This window comes from Neopsephotus bourkii, unplaced genomic scaffold (genome assembly GCF_033783945.1).
Source record: "Neopsephotus bourkii isolate Nb327-2 ecotype Australia unplaced genomic scaffold, CSIRO-AGI_Nbou_v1 NB_753, whole genome shotgun sequence".
NCBI lineage: Eukaryota > Metazoa > Chordata > Aves > Psittaciformes > Psittacidae > Neopsephotus > Neopsephotus bourkii.
Window position 1 is genome coordinate 1,624,957 of NW_026901251.1, and position 17,706 is coordinate 1,642,662.

Below are 17,706 nucleotides of genomic sequence, written 5' to 3' on the forward strand. Positions count from 1 at the left end.
AATGCCAACTATCCATAAGAGCCAATGATAAATTGTTGAGAGCACTTGGAATGGTAAAAGCTGAAGGAAACCTTATTTGAGGGTTGTTGGGTTTTTTTGTCAAACAAGGGCCTTAGATTTAGAATATCAGACTAAAACTAAGTCAGGCCACTACAACTGAAATCATAGAGCTGAAATAACTATTCCAACCCCAGACAACAGTCAGCACCGTCAAAACCTTGGCTACTTCCAAGTACTTTAGACAGTCTCCATGTCCTCAGTAGGCTGTCCTTGCTGCCCTTGTGGACAGCAATCTTCTCCTGCCTGAGGAGCACAAGTGATGGCACCAGGTGCTTCTCAGAGGAAGAGGCATGCTAAGGAAGACTTAACTTTGAAGAACAGGTGCCAGGTAAATGGTCAGTTGCTACAAGCGTTACATAAGCAGAAGACACCCCAAATGACCAAACCATGATCAACACAAGGCATTCTGATACAGTCTGATAGAAAAATAATCCATATTTTCCCATCTCTGAAACAGCTCCAAAAAGTGTAGGTATCTTGTAGACACTACCAAGCCCACATGACATTAACTGCCCCATATGCTGCTGTCCCTAACTCCCTCCTCTTTGCTAAGCTTTTCTCCTTATGGAGCTGAAGTAACTTGTGAATTCTGTAGGCTGAATTTGAGCCAGACTGAAGGAAACCACACTTGCTCTCAGATGAAGTCAGATTTATTAACTACTAGTCATTTCGGAAGCCCTTGGTTGTATTTAAATAGGTTATATAGCATCTGTCGTGGTTTAACCCCAGCCAGACAGCTTGTTCATCCACTCCCCTTCTTGCCCTCCCCCTACTCCTGGAGGGACGGAGAGGAGAATCAGAAAGAATGCAACTCCCATGGGTTGAGATAAGAACAGTTTAGTAACTAAGGTATAACACAAACCACTGCTGCTACCACCAATAATAATAAAGATAACGGAAATAACAAGGGAAGAGAATACAACACCTCAGCACCAGGCGACCGATAGCTCATCCCACCAGACCGACCAAGCACCGACCGATACCTCCTCCAACCCTGCAGTCCACCAGCCCTTCCGGGTAACTCTCCCAGGTACATCCTGGGCATGACGTGCTGTGGTATGGAATACCTCTTCGGTCAGTTTGGGTCAGGTGTCCTGTCTCTGCTTCCTCCCGGCTTCCCTTCTCCCTGGCAGAGCATGAGGCTCACAAAGTCCTTGGCCAAACCAAAACATCATTTTTATCAGCTCTGTTCCCAGGCCGAAAGTCAAAACACAGCACTGCACCGGCTACTGAGAAGGAGAAAAATGACTGCTGGAAAGGACAGCATCTCAGTCAGCTTTCTCTGCTAGGAACACTATGAAACTTCATTATTGCAGCAGCACCATAAATCTGGAGTGTTTGAGATAGATAGAGAGCTTCCTGTAATGCAAACACTGCACCCACAGGATATAGCAGTAGGTGATTTAAGGAGTCCTAACCCTTCTGTCCTCCACTTTCGGGATGATTTTCACTGGGGCTTTACTAACAAGCAGCCATTGAATCTCAGTAGTGGTTGCGGACAACCTCTGTGTGAGACAAAGACATTCTGTGCTCTTTGTGTCTTCTCACTTGTTGGGTGAAGGCCTGCCCCACACATCCAGTTGTGTGAGTGAGGACATAAACAAAGACTGAAGCACAAGTCCCTCTATCTCCAGGAAGAGAGACAGAGAGATCGTGTGTACACATTTGGAGAGCATTCGGTCCATGACCTGGACATCCTGACAGTGAGTACAGTTGCTCATACAGCTGTTGAATTAGAAATATATCAACGTGCCCTGGAGATACTACCTCTGAATACCCAGCCTTCATTGAAGCAATCAGAACCCTAACTAAAAGATTTACCCAGTGATAGTGTTCCTGTGGTTTTTATACAGTTCATTTGACTTCAAAAGACTATCTTTCGGAAGAGCAAGTACATCTTACAAAATAACCTTTAAGCTTTGTGATTATTTGTTTGAAATACTGTTCTGCTATTCTGTTTCTAAAATGTCATCCCTGTCTCTGTCCTTATCTTAAAACATTGCAAAATTGCTACACTATTTCTTGCATAAAGTTTTCACCTTCTTTACCACTTTAGATTTCTTGCTATGTTATGAGCTTTAATTATTAGCCTCAATTCATTTGCTACACAGTTTGAGGCCACAGATGAAAAGCAAATACCCCTTTGGGAAGCAAGCAAAGTACAAAAAGGACTATAACTCACTCACCGTATAAAGCACCAGAGGGTTGTTTATTTGAATTATCAGAAGTAGCTGTTTAGAATGAAAAACTGATGGCATTTCCCCCTCCCTCAACCTCACATGTGCCACTACTGCACAGGGAGCTTGCAGCTTCAGGTAGTGTTAATATCTGCCCCTAGTGCTGCATCTTTCCACGCTTGGTCAGTGAATGCAGCATGCTGAATCATCAGGCTTTTGGGTGCATTCTCTTGAATGGGATTTATGCATCACAGAGCTTCCCTACCACACAGCATGACAGAGGAAAGCCTCTTTCAAGCCTCTGTTACCAGAAGCTGGTTTGGATGCTCACAACTAACCGGCAACATCCAAACTAGTTATATACAGAAGGATTTTGAATTCATGTGGTAGTAAAGCGCCTTCCTGCCTTTGACACAACACATTGCACAACCACCCAACAACTCTGCTGTTTCTCAACTAGTCACACCAAAACAAACACATAAACATGCTTCTTACTCCTTAAACCCCTTAAGCGCTAACAACTCCCTAGCGATGCTACTCATCGTGGTACCCGTGGGATTTTTCCTGCCTTTAATTCCCACAGGATAGCGGACTCGGGAAGAGTCAAGAGATTTCTTTTAAGCACTGTCACAGCGCTACAAATTTCACTCCCTTTATTTTACCGCTTCGATCCCTTCCCAAAGTACTTTCTACAGAGCCGTCCGTCTGCAACCCCCCCCGCACTGAGGTGCATACCCGTGAGCGCATCACTGCGCGGGGGGGACGGGACGGAGGATACGCGGGGCGCCCCCGTATCCCCCGTCCCGTCCCCCCAAGGAGCACAACGCGGCCCAGTGATGGGGTGTCCCCCCCCTTGTGAAGCCACCCAGTACCACAACTCACCTGCTCCGCTCCCCGCAGCCACCGCTTTTCCTTTCTCCCGCCCGCCCCGCTGACAGCCCGGCTTTGTCCGCCCGCCCCGCTCCGCTCCGCCCCGAGCGGGAGGTGCCACGGGGGCCGCTCCGGGCACGGCTCGGCACCAGGCCCCCGACACAGCGGCTTTCCCTGTCCCGGTGAGAGCTTTTGGCACAACGCGTACTGCCCGGCGGCGGCTGGTGCAGCCAGTGCAGTAACACACGCCTGCTGCAGTTGTTGTTATCGTTATAGTTTTATTGTTGTTATTTTGTTATGATATTATTTATTCTTTTTATTTTCTCTTTTTCCAGTTTCCTTTCATTTGCTTTTATTTTCCCCTTTCTTTTCTCCTTTCCCTTTTCCCTCTTTCTTTTGCCTCTTTCCCCCCTTTTCCCTCTTTCTTTTGCCTCTTTTCCGCTTCTTCTTTTCTCCCTTCACTTTTACCTCTTTCCCCCCTTTCTTTTCTTCCTTCTCCTCCTTCTTCTCTCTTTCCCTCTCTGCCTCTCTCTTTACCTCCTTCTCCCTCTCCTCCCTGGGGGGCTGGGAAGCAACTCCAGTATCGACCCTTTTACCAGGCTATTCCTCCCTAAATTACCCCACCTCAGCCCACCTGAGGGGCACAGTCCAAGATCCTGTTCTGCAGAAAGAGATGCTGATTTCCACAGGCCCTCAGAAATGCCCCCCCCCCATCAAAATCATCCCAAGAACCAATCCTCCCCCCCCAGCACCAGAACCATCCCACCTGCTCTCGAGCACTGAGCTCGCCGAGGAAGCTGTCAGGGCCCTATCTTTAGTTCTTTGCTCCACAGATGGACTGTTAGTCAAGTCCTGCCCACGTGGAGTCTAGTGGTTTGTGTTTTCAAGCTCTGTGCCATGTAGCTGTGCGTGCTGGGGGGAGGTGATCTCTGTGTAGGATGTTTCTTTTCCTATTTTTGTAATGGCAGACATGAACTAGGGCTGGGAGGAGAAGACAGTGCAGAGCCCACCCTCCCTTCTAATGCGACCTGATATTTCCCCTGGGCGTTATGTTAGGGCACATTTAAATGAAGATAAAATTAAAAACAGGGTGGAAAAGCCCCAAAGCTATGAAATAAATAACTTGAATTTGCTGTAACCCGGTTATTTTAAAGATGGGGAAACCATTAGGTGTGTTACAGGAAATAGCGCCGTTCCCTTCTAAGTAGCTCCAAGTGAATGAGCCAGGCTGAATCTCAGCTTCTTCTCCAGTGTTTATGGGGCGTCTCCTGCTGCATAGATTATCTGATTAACTGATGGAGAGCGCAGCCTGGAAATGGCAGTGGGGGATACCCATGGGGTCTCCAACCCTTCCCATTGCTAGGAAGAGAGACAGTCCCCTGCCTTGGGAGCAGGTTTGGGCTGAAGCTGAGGGGCAGAGTGGTTCACCATCACCAAGTGAGCTGTGGCCAGCTGCTCTGCAGTGTGTGGAGCAGGGCTCATGGCAATTGAATGTTTGATGGTGGAAGAGGCATCACAGTGCCATGCCTCCGGCACCAATCTGCACCATGGTGCTAAAACTGGGAAACCCTGAAACTGGGCCAAGAGGTCAAGTGTGCTCATGAGCCCTGCTGCTTTCCACAGGGCACAGACACCTCTCAAGGGGGAAAAACGCCAAATCTAAGCATTCTTAGGCAATGCAGAGGGGCCAACACCTCAAAACCTGCTGCCCAGAGGCAATGGAATTTTCTGGCTTTTCTTGGCAGTGTATGAAAATTCCTGAATTTCACCTTAATCCTGTTACTTCGTGTCATAGTGACAAGAAACCTATTTTTGTGCCCAATACAATACAAGGATTTCACTGCATCTGCAGCCTGCATTTAACTGAGTTTGAAGATCAAGAGATATGCTATTTTTGTACAGTCTTCTCTGGAACTCAGCATTGTGGTGTTTGAGGTCCTGGTGGATGATTTTGTCATCAGTGTGTGCCTGGGCAGGAATTGTTATCTTCATTGTGCAGAAGGGAGGCTGCAGAGCAGAGAGACAGTCAAGCTAAAGCACATGCCCTCGTCTTTGAGCATGTCCAGTCTAAATGCCCATTGGGAGACCTGCTGACTCAGAAGACCTGTGGTCAGGAGATTTAGCTGCAGGTCACTTGCTTGCTGGTCCCTCTGTCCTGCTTGAGGCTTCCAGCATGAGAAGTGGGAGGTGTATTTGGTCTCAGCTATGTCCATGTCCATCACCACCAGTCATGGTGGGCAGCATGGCTCAGCCTGAGACCTGCACACCTGCAATTTCCTAATCTGAAACAGCCTGGTCTGATGGATATCATCTCCCAGCAGCTATCCAGAAATGAGGACTTTAGAAACATGTTGAGGTCCATGGGAGGTCTGGGCTGGGGGTTTGTTGATCATCTGCAGTAACATGGAGGCTGCCTGTAGACATTCTGTAGACATTCTGTCATGTGTTTCCTTCCCTCTGACACTTCCTATGTTTCTGTTCTATGCCAATGCCAGCACCAGTGTAAGGACCATTGGTGCAGAAACAGTGGCAGTGGGGTGGGATTTACCTACCAAAACTTTCAAAAATGAACATTTGTCTCACCTCTAGAGCTGGATGCTTGCTGGTTATTCCCTTACAAAACTTGCTCTGTAGCTCATGTATGTATTCCTGTTTGGCAAGTGAAAAACTAGAAGATGACTCCAAGTTGAGCAACATGCTTGAGTCCTAGCTTTTCTTCAAACACAGTAAGTGAAGCACCTACAGATACAGCTGTGGCCTGGTCAGGGCTGACCTGGTACAGAAAAGGTGCTCAATAATCTGCCATGCAGAGCCTTAGAGCAGCACATCCATCTTCAGCCGCACTTTCCTTGCAGGAAGAAACAATGACTTCTGTTTTTTTAAAAGCTCTTTATACTTAATCTTTAGTCACTGTGGGAAGAGTTGCATTTAGCTTACAGGACATAATCTCAGTATAATTTATTACCAAAGGCTTTTTCCTGAACTCTTTTGACCCTGCAACCTCCTTGATGTTAATCCAGTGCAGGGTCATGGCTGAGGAGGGAATATGGCCCTTTCACTTTCATTCTTCATAGTTGTAATTAATTATCTTCATCATCTTCATCAGTGAGTGCAGTTTAAAGGAGGAACAAAAGGCACATCAATCTCTCTAATGCAGAACTGATTTAGATGCTCTTCTGTCAGCATTTGGATATTACCCATTACACAAACCCATAGTAAAAGCAAAGGGGGTGGCTGGGTCTTCTAGTAAAGATACACACTAAAGCATATATTTAAATGCATCTATCTGAATATAAAACTTAGCATTCTTGTTTGCAGATGCTTCTCTGTTTCTTCATTTACTGCTTCAATAACTACAGGAAGGGATTCCTGAATAGAGCTTATCATAATATGGAGCACCAGACTTTGTTTACAGAACAAGTAAAATCCGTATTTGTCTCAGGATAAGTAATAGCAGTCTCTAAAACATTACAGATTATATAGGTGTTTTTTAGAACCTGTTGGAAGGAAGTGTTGTTCTTTTTTGTCCTTGTGCAAAATTTAGCTCAAATAAGGCTTTTCAGACTTTCCTTTCCCTGACCAACTGTCCTCCCAGACCACAAGTTTCCTACAAAATACTGCGTTTGGTCAAACCTTAGAATTCAATACCCAGAAACATCTGAGGAAATCCTCTTAAAACCACCATCTCTCACTGTTACTCATTTCTCTGCTTGCTCTGTTTGTATGTTTATTTATTTTTTACCTTTTAACCCCAGTGCCTCCAATATGCCTGGAGCACACGTCTGGCCTCAGACCCCTTCTTACCCAGGAGGCACTATGCGGTCAACAAGAGGTGACTGTGCCCAGCACGCAGAGAAGTTAATCTGAAACTCAACCGTAACATAAATTACTAACTCCATCTTAACATACAGTTCACCATCATGACAGATATGTGCAGTCTTATATGCCACCGTGTCCTACAGTGCATAGCATGCTGAAGACCATGAAGCCTCATTTGCATACAGTGCCTCTGCTACATCTCTCTTACAGTAGTTGCTGTGAGCAGAGCCTGGGGAAGAAAGGAGACTGCAAAAGCTGTACTTTGTGTTGTGTCAACATAGTAATCTGATAGATATGTGGTATGGTATTTTTACTGAAGGTCTTTTTCCCACTGAAACCTTGAGAAAACCATCCAAATACATCAGTGGGCTATTAAATTGTTCGGTTGGATACACACAGCCTATTTTAAATGGTGTGCATGGAACAGAAGTGATATATCAGCTGACTTTCTTAATATTTTATAGTGAAGTATATAAATCATCGGGGGGGCAAGCCTGAAAAATCTTACTCAAGGGCATCACCTTCTGTGTTCTGTTGCTCAAAGGCAGACTTGAATAGAAAGATTCCTGGCTCATACAGAATATGATCATTTGCTTTAGTTGCTGTCCTAATTTCTAGTAGGGCCAAGGCAAGACTTTTGTCACAGTCCTCTCCTTGCTCATTTTACCTAACTTGCTTGCCTCAGGGAAGGACAGCATTAAGTGGTAATTGCCTCAGCCCAGTCCTAGCATTAAAAATTAGGTTCTTAGCTGTATCTACATATTTGGCCGTTCTACCAGCATCCCTGGAGAGCAATTCCTCTTCTCTAACCTCACTGTGGCCCTGATATACTGTATCACTGGAACAAATGAATGAGTTTTAAGAGTTCATTCAATTTAAGGGGTTCTGTCATGAGGTTAGACCCAAGTATGGCATTTTAAAGTGGTTCTCTTCAGGGGAGGAGCTTTTCAAAATCTAAAAGATAGTGGTGAGAAATGTGCTCATTTAAAGGGAATCAGCAACATTAAAAAAAATAGATGCTACACTCAAGTTCTTTACCAGTGATTATGTAATGGTGCCTATTAACTGAGGTCCTTTCCAGGAAAGCTCCTATGTCTGCATATTGTATCAGGGCCACATCTAAATGCTCTTCTGACTAGGATGCTTCCTTAAGTGTATGCCAAATCCTTCATTTCCAAAGGGATGTTGAAGTCCATCCTCTGATTCACCTTTGACCTTAAAGTTCCAGAATTTGGGAGTATTTTCTTTCATTAGATGGAATAAGTTTCCACCAGTGAGGACCTGGCTAATGAAGTTGCTTTTCTTCTGAAATTGTGATGTTAAATCTTTCAGGGTCTGTGAAGTGAGAAAGCTTTTTGTGAAGCTAGTGCTGCTCTCCCGATGCCACGGGGTTTTCTGGTTAGACTATTATTATTATGCAAGTTGGGAAAGAAGCAGCCCCCTCAGGATTACTTTAATCTTTGTCACCAGCAGCAGAGAAATAGCCAGCAGCCCAAACGGGCTGGCAGCAGACTGTTGTTTAGAAGGCAGCTATGTGTAAAAAGGAGGTAGGTCTCCTTTTTTAAGTGAGAGTGTAGCCCCACTGTGGATGGGGACGGTCCCCACCTGCTGAGACCTGCCAGAGGATGATCAGGGAAAACACACTGAGAAACTGAGGAGCAGTGAGGCTGAAGATCTCCTGTCCTTGGAAACCTCTCCTACCTAGAGGTGGGATCATAGTGCTGTCTGTGGGACAGAAGCTGACGGCTGAGCAGATACTGTCTGTTGCACTTAGCAGAGGAGAGACGGTGAGTGTAAAGCTTGTCCCTATACCCCTGCAGCACCATGGGAAGTGCTGTTCCTGAATAACCTCAGGGAAAGCAGCAAAGGTCTGACAGAACTGCTGCTAATGGCGGTGTGTCATTATACAAGGTCTCCTCACCCTCTACAGGTGGCCCAAGCTGTGTAAAATTCAGGAAATCTTCTACTTTGAAGGGCTGGACTTATCCTGATTACAAGAATTTCCTGGAAGAAATTCTGCTCCCTGAGGGAATAATGAGGAAGCTGAGCTGAAGCTCATGTTGAACACTTTCCCTTTGCTGTGGCTTTCCTTTGCAACCCAAAGCGTAATTCTTCCTTGAAAACATTGTGCACACACATCACACTGTAACAGATGCTGGAGAGAGCCATGCCATTCTTCCCGTGACTGTCAGGATGGAAACGCTGAAATGCGGGATAAACTGAGGAAATATCTGAAAAAAACCCCAAAACCTTCTTCCGGTAAAGCTGAGGTCACTTTGGGTAATCACAGCAGCAAGATGCATTGCCACACCTAGATGAAAAGTAATGCTCTTACCCAGTATCATGGGTTAAAATGATTCCATTGATGGCATCTGACATTGTTTTTTTCTAAATAAGGAAGCATGAGTAATCAGAAACCTCCTGTTTTAGTATTACCATAGAAACAAGCCATGGAAGAAGTAAATGAACTGTGTGTACAGAGCTGGATCACGTCTTACTGAAGCTGTAGGAGTAAAGCTAACAATGGTGGAAGAGTCCAGGGGTCTGAATATCCCAGTCGGCAGAGCATTGAAAACCCTGAACATTGTTCACCCTGTCACCATGTGTTTCTTTGTTCTCGATGAAATTTATTCTGTGCACTATCCATGTATGCACATTTGGCTTTGTCTCGTAGTAGTGACTAACAGTAAGAGAACAAAAATTAACGCATTTTCCCTGTCAGGCTGTGGATTTTCTGTGAGCAGCTCACAAATGATTTTGCTGCATAAAAGGTAAGTTTTTATTAAATATTACTTTTGAAAATGTAGATTCGAACTAGTAACTGTTCATCCATTACAGTGGGTAATAAGGAAACTAATGACAAGTGACTAAACCTTTTCCCAGAGGACTGAACAATTTGCATAGGCAATGCCTACCTCCACAAGCCACTTTCTTTCCCACAAAGGCAATAAATTTTCAGGTTGAATGTCATATGTGAGGAGCACTCAGTAAAGAAGATAAGGAAGAAATACCAGACTCCTGAGCAAATACAGTCCTTGTTGGTCTTAAAAAGCTCCCGGGCTATAATTTACATGAAAATATAAATATTCATATCATCCTCAGAGGACAAGAAAGAAGTGAAATACAGGTCCTTATCCTGACTGATGATCCAGAGTTTGATTGAAAACCCAGGCGTGCTGTTTATACAGGATGGAAACTTGGGTAGAAGTACTGACAACACACATGCCAGTGCAGTTAAAGTGATTTCAGTGAGGAAGTGGTCATATATTTAACAGGTAGTAGAGCTCTCTGAAGAAAAATGGATTAGTATGAGATGGTACGTGCAGTTCAATTTATATGGGATGAAAAGGAGTTCTTTTGAACTGCTGTCACAAATGCAGAAAAGCACAGGTCTGGAGAGTTACAAAGGCAGATTCCAGTGGTTCTGGCCTTGAAATGCCCTGCTGATGCTAAAGAAGCAGCTTCCCCTATCAGTCATGATAAGAAAATACATCCTGTGTCCTTGCCCTGCCCTCTTGGCTCCTTTCTCTTCTGCACAACAAGTGCACTTGTAAGTAAGTGCTGTAAGTACCACAGCGCTTCGGTGACTCTGGCAACAACATATTTCAGTTGTCAGGGACTGCATTTCCAGTAAGTTGAATATTTTGTCAGCAAAGGGCATTACCTGTGGCATGAGTTTGGCTTTGCTTACAGGAGCAGGCAGTACCTTTGCAGAGGGAAGTGCTGGTGAACCTGAGGGCGACATTATGTGTGGGCTAGGGAGGAGTTACAGTGGATAAGCCAGTCCTGTGCTTTATCACTCAACATTAAATGCATTTGTATTTGTAAATACATTGCATCAGCTGGTTGGTTTCTTCCAAACTGAATCCACTTTGTGTCTTCCACACCTGCTGCACAGTGTGAAACAAGCCCAGGGGGGAAACCAGGTAAGTCACTGTAAAAAACCACTCCTGATGTGAACTAAAACCTTCATGTCAATACATCTGGTACAGGCCAGGGCCGGAGTTCCCAGCTTCTATCAACAACAAAAGATGAGCAGAGCTTTTCAAATGAGCCGAGGAGTATCACCATGCCCCACACATGCAGAGGTTCAATAAGAACTAAGAACTTAATTCTCAAAGTCTTTCTTAAGCTTACTTCAAAAATACCTAGCTGTCTAATATCCTGAGATCAAAGGAGACACCTGGAAAGCTGCAGAATTTGCTAGTATTTGGCACAAATATATTGGCCTGTATTCAAAAAGAGCCTCCAATTTCTGATGATGGTAATAAGGAATGTCAGATTAGTCTTGCCTCTTAGAACCAGCATCCTGGCTTTAATTATTTCTTTGCAGGCAAAGAACTATAACTCTTTCATAGTGTTGCTCATTGGGCTGAAATCCTGAAAGCGATCATTGCTGTAATAGACACAGAATATACACCATAGAGTAAAACTAGGTGGGAGCAAAAATACCCCAAAACACCATAACAAACATCTTTTAACTACTGGGATGTGTTGCTTTTGACTTGGAATAAAGGACATTTTCCGGATTGAAGAGGAGAATTGTCTGGGAGCAAAGCCAGGAGTAACAGTGATAGGAGGAAGAAAGAAGAGAACTAAACATATTTTTTGCTACAAATTGTCCAGAAAGTAGGCACCTGTAATTATTTAGTTAAATAAATATTATTCACAATTCCTTGTACTACAGGTGCCCTGGTACTAATGAGGATCCACTGAAAGATACACAAGAACAACAGCTATTGCTTCTTACTGCTCCATGTGCTTTAGGGGAAGTAAGTATCAAAAACCCCCAAAATAAAACCCTCTCAAATACTCCTCCCCATCCAACACTATTATGTTTAAAAGTTAGATGTACACAGAAGTAGCCTTCTTTCAGCTTCATGAGTTGCAGTGTAAATATTGTGAGGAAGATAAGATTTGTCATGGCCCAAGTTGCTGGGTTTGGGCTGGAGCAGGTTATTTGTCCTTCGCACGCACACAGTTATGCTCCCTTTGCCCTCCAGCTCTCTATTATTTCAAATAGACAACAACCCAAGAAGGAAGTTTCTGTCCATCATCATTGGGTTGCTCCATGCACCTCATGATTAAGAGGTGGTGTTGACACAGCAGCGAGACTCTGAAGGCAAAAGCAGGCTGGTATTTCATTGCAGAGCGTGCTCCTCTCCTCTGCCCCTCAGATGTCTCCATGTCCCAAGGACAATCACTGCCTGCCAGCACTGCAGCTGGCTGTGCCTGTGGTCCAACAGGGACATATGGCAACAGTGTGAGCTTGCAGCACATCACACTGCAGTGCTGAGCTCTGTGTCTCACTCTTCTGGTGCATGCAGTGCTGTTCCCCACCCATCCCTCAAATACCCAGCAGAACCGGCAACCAGACAACAGGAAGCTGCACCTCTGCCAACATGAGGTGATGAGGAAGAAGAAGGAAAAACTGTCTGCAGTTTCAGGGGGTTGTGGCTTGCTTTCTATGGGGAGCACCTCTGGCATAGTGACCTGAGGGCTGATTGCCACTCTTGGATATGTGATGCGTAACTCCGGAGTGTGTCCCTCATCAGCCGTGAGTTAGAAAGAACGTAGTGGCTCTGGATAACACCTTCATGCTTTTGACATGTGGACACTCAAACAAAGATTTCTGGAAGGCTCTCTGTAGCTTTAATGCACTCCTCTGTGGTGCTGAATTAGCCCTGACTTTGCCACTGCCTGTACAGAATGAACACTCCTGTGCACTGATAAGTCTCTAGGTTAATTTAAATCAGTCACACAATCAGTTCTACCAAAGCACTCAAAGTCCTTTTAAGTAACTGGAGGTATTCCATGATAAATTTCATCTTTTGGCATGGAGAGCTTCAGCTGTACAGATACACTGAAGAGATATTCAAAACAGAAAAAAGAATCTGTATTATTCCACTTTTTCCTAGTTCTTACATTTGAATTGATCTACCTGAAGGTGGAACAGAAATATTTCATTTAGAAGCTTGAAAATATGACCAGAGCTTGAAGAACTGAAAGCAAAAATGAAGCCTGAAACCCTAGCTGGGCTATGAGTAAAGGCTGACTTAAACTGACATGGCAGACTGGAGTTTATAATATTTTCATCATTTCCATAAGACTGGAAATTTCAAAAGCAGGTTCAATAACAAGTGTGCGTCTTTTAATTCATGGAAGTAAAGTTACAAATGTGATTACAATGCTCATACAGCACCATCTGAATCTAGTTAGAGTCTGTGTGTTCTCCTCTATTGCTAATGGGTCAGCAGTGCTGCTTTCCTTATCAGTGTTGTTAACTCTTGCTATTTCATTGTGTTTCACATAATTATGCCATTTATCACTATGTCATAATACATATAAATCCATGGTGCATCTGGATCTGGTTTCTCTCCCCCAATCACTGTTAAAAGAGGAAGAGCTACACAGAAAGGCAACCAGCCAGACCAAGGATGTGCCACCACTTCTACTCAAAGCGTGACAAATAGGTGTTCCGCAGCTAGAGAAAGGGCACATGAGGGGATATGACAGATACCTCTATTAAGTCCTGAGCAGACCTGAAGAAGTAATTTGGGAGTAATCATTTGCTCTTTCCCAGAACAAAGGAATTTTGGGTAAAACATACAGGTTCTAGGTGGCAGATTGTTAAGAAGTGCAATAGCAAATGTGTTCTTCACACAACAGCTATCTAAGTTGTGGACCTCATTGCCAAAGGTTGTTATGGCTCTAAAAGACCCAAAGGGGTTAAAACTGATTGAGTGCATTAATGGAAGACAAACCCTCAGGGGCTGCTGAACACCAAGGTGCCATCTCTGGCGCAGGCATTGCCTGAGCTGCAGTCACAGAATGCTGGTAACTATATTAAGAGAATGTCACTACATTACTGCCTATTTTTATATTCTTCCCAAAGTAGGTAGTATTTGTTACTGCCAGAGACAGGATCCTGGCCTAGCTGGACCTTGAATCTGATCCAATGTATCTGTTCTTGTGATCTTATATTAAATTTGAGTAAGAGAAAAAAGGGGGATATTTTAGTACTCAGGGCTTTTAAACTTTGAATCCTTTATGTTCAGTTCCCAGAGCTAAGTAAAAAGAACTTAAATCTTCTGGATATCAGATCAAAATAATGATTTTTGAGCGATTTGGGATTCATGAGTACCTGGGCTGTATTGGTAGTAAATCAGAACTTTGATATGCCAGAAGAATCCAAAATAGAGCATAACAAACATATTCACAGCTGTTTTCTGATAATCTTGAAGTACAATAGATCACACCATTGTTTTGGTACAATCTCTGTTTTTCAGATAAATCTCTGGCAGCATTAGGAAATCCTAGGCCTTTCTCCACACAATTCTTCTTCAGAAATACCAAGAATCAACTGAAGATCCTTGGCAGGCTTTTATGAATTGTTCAGGACCTCCCTCTGCTGAGTGTCACACTTGGGGTTTTATATTATCAAGTGTAACCTCATATGACTCAAATTAGAAAATGCTAATTAAAAGATTAAGAACGTGATTTGTTCTACTGCAATTTGAAATCCAAGACTCACTGACTGAAGCTGTTAATTTGAGCCTCAGTGTGGTACTGTGTGTAGTTTTGGCTTTCCCCTTCTCTTTCATTTGAAGCTCTGATTAATAAGTCATATTCACAGGGGTCACAAGAGAGAAAAGAAGAAAGAGATTATTGCTCAAAATTATCAGACTGTATAGGAAGCAGATTTAGCCATCTCTTTGATTACCTCCCCTGAACAGGTTGAGATATGGTCTACACTCTGCGGCTCAATCCTCATAACTGGTGATGCAGAAATGCAATGTAATGAAAATTGATCTGTAGAACATATGCAATTAGTGAAATATAAGCAAAGAAATTACTTCTGAAGGAAGTGAAAATTAAGAGTGTATAACAGCACAAGAAGCAGATAGACACACAGACAGAGAGGTAGGCATTATTTTCCTGCAGGAAAATAGATTAGGGTAAGCACTGGATGCTTTCATCAAGCAAAGAGTTCATTGCTTCACCTACCTCTAAATCTTACTATGGAGATTCAACTATGGAAATAGAAAAGCAACAGTGAAAAACCCCAATTCATGACTGTGTTCTTTCAGTAATTGCCAGGAGATGATTTGGAAAAATGAGGAGTAGCTAAAAAAGACCTTGGTGCAGCAAAACGTATCTTCAGTTCTTTGTTTTTCCTTCAACTTCTGCCTGTGTAAGCCAAGCACATCACTGGTGTCCTCTTTCGTCCATGTTTTTTTTGGTAAAATGTGGGTAGTAGTACTCTAGAATTCTGTGAGAACTAACTTAATACAGGGAGTGCTTTGAATTCCCTGGGCGAGAGGTTTATAACAGCATAAAATTATGTTGGGGAAATAAGTGAATTCCCTCTTATCTGAAACATGGATCTCTTACGTGGTCACTTGTATGTTCCTAACAAAGTAATAACAAACGATCTTCCCATCTGTGCAGGCTCACTCATACAGTACGGAAGAAAAATAACTTCTGTTGTTTAGATGAGCAATGAAAGAACATGGAGCAAATCATGATAAGCAAACACTCAAGGCTAAGGCCATATAGCATTCAAGAGCGTGCATAGACCTAAATGTGTTCATATAAAATATTTATGGGCTACCTTAAGAAAGGGAGTCATAAACAATTGAGACTAGTTGTAGAGAAATCATGGAGAGAAAAGGGGTTAAACACTGAGATAAATTTTTTGTTGCAAATAGCTCAAGGTGCACTATGCACTATTTTATAAGGAAAATATTTATTATTCCCTTTAGGACTGCTAAGCCATCCCCAGGGATTTCCATTTTCCATGCTACCCCCCATTTCAGCACCTACACATGCTTAGAGATTCTTGATACAGTTGGTTTCTATGACTATTTTCCTGACAGACTTCTAATTGAAAGCAGCATGCTAAACCGTAGGAAGCCCTATCTACATAGACCCGCTATCGCTGCCGCAGAGTCAGTCTGTCTGCACAGCCTATTTTTGTGCTGTCCCTGTGCCACTACTACGCCCTGCACAGAAGTCATAAATCAGAAGCAAAGGCTGCTGAGAAGCAACCGGTGGGGTCTCTGCCATGATTATGGCTGGCTCAGCAGCACGGCCACACTCCTGCATCACTGTGCCCAGAGCACATGCCCATGGCACAGTCCCACCAGCCTCTGTGCTGGAGGATGTTGAGAGGGAGAGGCACTGCGGAAAGCAATACTGTTTGCACACCTTTCTGTGACCTGTGGGCATGTGTTTGCTCATTCTGCTCCTTTGTGCCTAAGATCAGAAGATTTCATGTTCCCTGATCCCAAAAGTCATGCCAAAACAGCAAAAAGCAGCACACAGCAAAACCTATGAACAAACGTTCCAGGACGGGAAAGCTCCAGACAACAAGTAGGCAGGTACAGCTCCTGAAGGGAGCTGCTCCCACATTATGTCAGGGTGAATTTAGTGCAAAGATCTCAGCCTTGAGCTGATCTCTCTTTTTGATATCATGTTCCCATCCAACAAAAATCAGCCAGCAGCCAAAGGACTAAAAGGCAGCATTAGCCTCTTCATTTTCATGTTGTTTTCCTCCCTCTCTCTCTAGAGAACAGGATTGCTTGCCAACAACACAGCAAGCAGGCTTGTCCATTGCTGTGCCTGTGCTGGGATGGCCCTGTGTGTGATCTCTGCAGCTAGAAGACCAGACACCCTGTGATTTACATATGTTGGCAGTGACATGGCTATTCCTCTAGATACGCATTTCATTTGGAAAGAGTACAGAACTGAAAATACTGCAATGGAAGAAATACACTGAAAAACAGGTGTAAAACTGTGCACATTTTCAGTCCCAGGATGCTGCAGGAGCATCCAAGGGCATTATGTCTTTAACCAAAGCACAGATTTTGGTTCATGTAACACCTGCCTGTACACAGCTAATGAAATCTGGTTGGCACTTCTGTCAGCTCCCTGCTTTTGAGATGACAGATGCTTCTTGTTTTCTGCTTCATGTGCCCACTGGTCTTGTGCTAACATTTGTGGAAGCCAGTGGAGGACCCTCCTCTGTCTTCAGTCATCCATGAACCAGGCCCAGAGAGACACTGGGGCTGAGGTTACCTCACAGCATCTGGCCTTCGGAAACACATGCATGTCTGGCAGGTTGTAATTGCTTCTTGCTGAAATAACGATGGCTGAAAGGATGCCAGTGTATTAATTTACTGTGTTATTTACAGACTTGCATGCTGGGCCAAGGAAAACACTCAGTAACTGAGTCACCTCGGTCTGAACTTTTGTCTCTTGCTTTAAGATTTTGCTTTACATTCTCACGATAACCACTGCCACTGCTGTGTTTATGCAGTTTGCTGGGTGCCTCACATTAAGTTCTGATTGTTCACAGTCAGTGCAGCCTCACTGACAAATGGGAGATTCCACACCCAGCATTAGTCATTTGCTGAAGAATGAATAGAAGAGTGCTCCAAGGCCAAAGGAAGCAATGCCAGGACTAATTTCTGATTTGTTTTTATTCAAAGCACACCCATTGATTCTCTTCTACTTACAGAACTATTGGTGTCTGGGAACTTCACATGAACTAAAAATAAAGGCAGCAGAATCATCCCCAGTTTCTGGAGTAAAGAGTCTCTAGGTTAGATCCTAGCATGTGGCTGTATTCACAGTGCATTGATATGCTCTCCTTTGCCACCAACGGGTGTGGAGGGCAACTGGGCACAGTCTGGCTTTCTCATCAAAATTCCCCAAATCCACACTGTGACTCAATCCCAATTCTCATTCAGTCTTGGATGAACCTGTGCATCTTGTA

The 17,706-nt window shown here is 43.9% G+C and overlaps 1 protein-coding gene across 1 annotated transcript in view; it reads right to left on the minus strand.

Annotated features, from left to right (window-relative positions):
- The window catches only part of MAPRE2 (microtubule associated protein RP/EB family member 2), a 109,545-nt gene extending 106,407 nt beyond the window's left edge, over positions 1–3,138 (minus strand). The window contains exon 1 of the mRNA XM_061354879.1: positions 3,120–3,138. The gene's annotated coding sequence lies outside the window, so the exon portion shown is untranslated. The remainder of the gene's footprint in view (positions 1–3,119) is intronic.
- Between the last annotated feature and the right edge of the window lie 14,568 nt (positions 3,139–17,706).